At 48.7% G+C, this 5,374-nt stretch overlaps 1 protein-coding gene across 1 annotated transcript in view; it reads right to left on the bottom strand.

Annotated features, from left to right (window-relative positions):
- Nucleotides 1-5,374, bottom strand: part of eif2ak3 (eukaryotic translation initiation factor 2-alpha kinase 3) — a 48,777-nt gene that overhangs the window by 35,130 nt on the left and 8,273 nt on the right. The window contains exon 2 of the mRNA XM_019862714.1: nt 2,204-2,332. The gene's annotated coding sequence lies outside the window, so the exon portion shown is untranslated. The remainder of the gene's footprint in view (nt 1-2,203; nt 2,333-5,374) is intronic.

Below are 5,374 nucleotides of genomic sequence, written 5' to 3' on the forward strand. Positions count from 1 at the left end.
CTGACACTTCGACACACACACACACACACACACACACACACGTTTCTTTTTGTGCAGACAAAGCAGTTTTGTGTTTGTCGATCTAAAAAAAGAGCAATAAAAAAAAAAAAGGCACAGATCGGTGCATTGCGGGGGAGGGGAGGGGGGGCGCAGCAGGGCCTCTCATGTCTTTATTTTGTTTTTGTTTATAATTTCTGTCCGAATGAGAATTTCAAAACTAGAACGTTTTTTTTTTTTTTTTTTTTGGAGGGGGGGGGTGCTCTTGAACCACGCTGGCTTTTTTTGCAAGCCGTTCAGTACTCACTCATATCTTTTCCCACGATTGTGACACACAAAGTAAGTTCATATGATGCGAAGTACATTTTCAAGACTTCCGTTTTGGGATTTCTCAGCCTCGGAAACATTTTCATTAACACTCGTGAGGAGAAGCGGCTCACACAACGGATGGATGGATGGATGGATAACGGCCCAGTCCTAAATACAAATAAAAAATGGTGGAATATTGATGTCTATCAGCGTACTGCCATCGTCGTGGTGCCAAACAACACGAAGACGATGTGATACTGCCGGCAAAAGTTCCCATTCAAGATGACATTGTTGTGGAGATGGAAATGCGAGTCTGCGCTGCAAGCTTCCTTCAGGGGGTTTGACACTTTGGAACCTCTGAGGAGAGAGACCAAAAAAAAAAAAAAAAAAAATCCCCCAAAAAACCCAGTGTGTCTGAAGTGGGAGCTTTATGTCTAAATTTAGAATGGCAGACTTGAAGAGACCTGTGCACATATTTCAGGGCTTTTTTTTTTTTTTTCCCCAGTCAAGTGTGAAGTTGGAACAAAGTACCCGATCCAAACAATGGCGGGCAGGCTGCCTTTTGCTCACTGCAGTGGTTGGGGAGGTAAAGGGGGCGGGGCTAGACAGCGTGCCGAATGCCGATTGGTGGACAGCCAAAGGACAATTGTGTAAGACAAAATCAAAGGTTCTTCAAAGTTAAAAAAAAACACACACACACACAACTGCACACCTAACCTTGTTTGAAACTCTACCCATGGCTTGAAAACCTTTTCTTGAAACCTGATATCCAAACCCCGAATCTTTTCTCGCAACCTAAACTTTAATCACAAACTCGGGCTCGAAATCTCAGCGAAAACCGTCATTTGAAACCCTAACCTTGGCTTGAACAACTAAGCCCACTTTTTAAATTTAAAACCCTAATTTCCGAGCCGAAGCCAGGCCATAAACTGTGACTTTGGTGTCAGAGGTTTCAATCCCGGATTAAGCGGCGTTGAGTGTTTGATGAGCCATCTTGTCCACAAACACGGGTTGCGGCAGGACGTGTCCTTCCACCGCTCAGCGGAAACACGCCGCTTGAGATCCCATCCCTGTTTTAACGACGCTCAGGTTCACACGAGAGGAGAGCGGCGTCTGGAGCGGTCGCCGCGATGCCGCTCCCATGTGGGCGGTTGAAGCCACCGCGCGCGCGTTGTTCCAACACGGGCTCCGACTGCGTTTGCGCGCGTGTAAACCTTAGCGGCTCAACAAAAGCGGATAATCCTCCAGGCAAAAAGCGCTCCTCGGGTGTGGGTGGGGGGGGGCGCCCCGGGAGATCTCGTTAAGAGGAAAAATGTATCCTTGACCTCCGAATGGAAGACGGAGGCATTTTTCGGTCGTTTTTTTTTTTTTTTTTCCCCTCTTCTACAATCGTGCCGTCACGCATCTGGCGCGCCTGCACGGCGTTCCGTTCGTGCCGCCGCGTCTGCGTCACATCAAAGCTCGCTGTGGTGCATTCTGACACCAGCGTGCCGGCGCCCCGACAATTTTGTGCCTCCACTTCAGAGCAGACGTTTGAGATGCGAGCGGCAACACTACTGGCTTACAAAGGGGGGGGGGGCAGGCCTCACGCCGCTTCCTGTCAGATTCGAACGAAAATTAAAGAATCACATCTTAATGCTAACAAACAATGTAAAACACCATTGACAAGCGAACGGAACTCGCATCAATGTCGCACTTTTTAGCAGCCTTTCAACAGTGGCAATTGGAACACAAATGTTGGAGCAACACACGCAGAAAGACAATAGAACAACACCATGTTAGAAATATACTTTGCTACAAAAACGTTTGGCGGAATTCTTTTGTTGATGGAATGCCAGATGCTACTTTTGGGTATAACTTTGGGGGCGAGGGTGGGAGTGGGGGGGGGGGGGGGGACCTAGGTTTGCTGAGACTGGAGGAAACCAGGCACCCAGAGCCGACGTCCATGTCCCACTGCTTGCGCCCTTGATTGTGCGGATCCAACGCTGAGATGCGGCCGTCCAGGGTGCTGATGATCACCAAAGACCTGCGCAAAAAATGCAACCATCAACCAAAACATCATTTTGACGCTCACACTTTTCGAAGTCCAAGGTCAGCCCACACTGAACGCGTGCGAGGTTCTTCGGAATCTAACCGCCCTCCGACTTCCATCACGAATTGTAAACCTTAAACCTGGCCTGAAAGGCAAACATCACCCCCCCCAAAACCTGACTTCAAGCTCAAATTTGAACGGGCAAACTTTGCAGAACCCCCCAAACGTTGGCTTGAAACCCCGACGTGGCAGTTCCTCACACTTTGAACGACATCCACAGCCAATTGCGAAAGTGAAGAAAGAACAAAGACTTTAGTTTTTGGCTCTTTTTACTCCGCCGGTGTCATTTCTACTTGTTCAGACGCTCAGGGGAGCATTTTGGTGCGTTTTTTTACGGCGAACGGCGCCCTGTTGGTGGGCGGGACTCTTTGCGGCAGCTCGGGGGCGACGACGGCGGCACGGATGGGAAGCGGCGAGGGCGCACATCGCCATTTTTTCCACAGGGCGTTGGTGACAGAAAAGACGGCAGACGTTTCACGTAATGTCGGCCCCGCCCTGTGTGCCGCACCGGCTGTCAATCAAGTGCCAGGCTGCAGGGGGCGGACTGTCGAGTGGACGGGGCGCTGCTGCGGGAGGGGAGAGTTGGCGTTAACCGGGCGGCATCCCGGGTTGGGGGTCAGCCTTCTTAACTGCTAGCGTGGGTCTATCATGAGAAGACCTCCAACCCCGCCCCCCCCAAAAAAAAAGTTGCATGGCAGTGACATTTAATGCTAAAACCTCAACCTCTAATGTTAGATAGATCAAAAGTCGCGTGTGATGAACCCCCCACCCCCACACACACCCCCGGTTGGAGGAGTTAACCGGCGCCCCCTACAGTCTGAAATGTATACAAACAATCACATCACTGCTGATTTCTTTCAAACTGTCAACTCGAGCTAACTTTTTACACTTACATGCGCGAATGAGAATTCTGAAATCGGCTTTCAAAAATTAGCTGAACATTTCATTTTCTCCCCCGTTTCTTCCGACAGGGAAACGTAAGCAAATTGGTGGGCCTGGTAAAAAGATGGCGCCGGCATCGCTAGCGCCAAGCAGCCGCTACTAATCACAACTAATCTGCGATCGATGGCATTTATTGAACAGCCCTCAAGCATCAAGGAACACCCGCGTGCCGGAGGAGGCGTCGGCCCGCAGACGACTAAAACGAGGATTAAACCCAATCGATGGGAGGATGTTTCCTCTGGTTTGGAGGGCCTGCAACTACCCTTTGCCGCGCTACAGACTCATTCACATATCACAGTCGCGGGCTGAGGAAGACATCAAAAGGGGCTTGGGGCGGGTGGTCTCGTTGTTGATTTTTTTTTTTAGCATCTGACCAAGGCGCAGACATATCGGACTCACTTTCGCGCCATCAAATTAAGCCGAGCGAGGCTCACCAATGAACGCCAAAAACACAAACATGGTCACAAGCCATCAAAGATGATCACAAAAAAAAAAAAAAAAAAAAAAAAAACGCTCCTGGCATTATCAGACGTGCTAAGAAAAAACAGTTAGTTCCTCTCTCGACCGCCAATGAACAAAAAGGAAGAATCCAGTCACCCTTCCGATTGGCTGTCAGGCCTTTCAAATGTCAAGCTGATTGGGTGTTGCTAAGCAGCGGCTTGAGGACCCGCCCCCCTACTCAAGTGCTGCTGAGGAAGACAAACAAGAAGTCGACACGGAATAGAACAAGTCGAGAAGGCTTTGGTGGACTGCTGAGAAAGGAAGAGAAAGAAGGAGCGAGGGCTGAGTAGCATGATGCTAACGGACTAAATGAGCCGCGTATAAAAAAGTGTTTTCTCAAAGCGAAGAGGAGGGGTGGGGGGAGAAAAAAAAGGCAGCCCCACGCAGTTTTCACAACTGGGGGCGGCTTATTGACAATGGTGGCTGTCAAAGCCGGCCGGGGAACCGTGAACGGCATCTTGGCACTCACACACACACACACACAAAAAATAAATCACCGTTAATAAAGAAATAAATATGATATGGGAGCCGACATGCCTGTCAAAAATCAATGCCGCCCACCCCCCATGTTAGCTTTGCGCCAACTGATTGGAATTTATCGTCACATCAATTTGACATCAAAAACGGCGACGTTTGTTTGCGCACAAAGGATGCGTCGCGACAGGAAGAAGTGGCGTCGCTATTTTCGAGAACAAAAAGGTGTGATGGTACGAGCGTGAATTAAGATTGGGTTGTCGACATGTCTTTGCTGGTTCCGCTTTGAGCAAAACGGTATTATTTGGATCAACCTATTCTTGGAAGACTATCCGGGGGGAGGAAAAAAAATGCAGAAGAAATGACGAGTCTTCCCTAAAAAAATGAATTTGTACAAACACAACGCACAACAAATTGATGATTAACTCGTTTTAAAATCAGAAATCAAGAATAATGACTTATTGTGGATTACATATGACAATTTGAAATTTTGGTTCAGACTTTAGCAAGCATCATGAAACTTGAAATGCTTGATTTGCTTTCGCGGGCCACATCAAATGATGTGGCGGGCCAGAACTGGCCCCCGGGCCTTGACTTTGACACCTGTGATTTAGACGACAGTAGTGTTCTGCCAACTGCTTGTGGCATCTTGATGCCAAAGAGCTCTGTTCAAGTAAGGTGAAAAAAAGCTCACTTTTTTTTTTTTAAAGCAACGTCAGTGCGAATGAACACATTTCATTTTTTTTAGCTTGTGGCATCTTGATGCCAAAGAGCTCTGTTGAAGTAAGGTGAAAAAAAGCTCACTTTTTTTTTTAAAGCAACGTCAGTGCGAATGAACACATTTCATTTTTTTTTCCCAAGATAGGAACACAAAGATATTTCATAACAAATCGCTCCCTCGCCTTATCGACGTCCCCAGAAATGCGGTCGGCAGCACTGGTGGGAAGAGCGGCCCGGCGAAAGGGAAGAAGGCTGAGCTCCGGGAGGGGAGTGGGGGCGAGGCTGCCAAACGGCGGCTTCGTTCGGGTCTTTTGTTCGCGCGGCGCCGTCGACGCGGCG

Source organism: Hippocampus comes, unplaced genomic scaffold (genome assembly GCF_001891065.2).
Source record: "Hippocampus comes isolate QL1 unplaced genomic scaffold, H_comes_QL1_v1.1 scaffold250, whole genome shotgun sequence".
NCBI classification, from domain to species: Eukaryota; Metazoa; Chordata; class Actinopteri; order Syngnathiformes; family Syngnathidae; genus Hippocampus; species Hippocampus comes.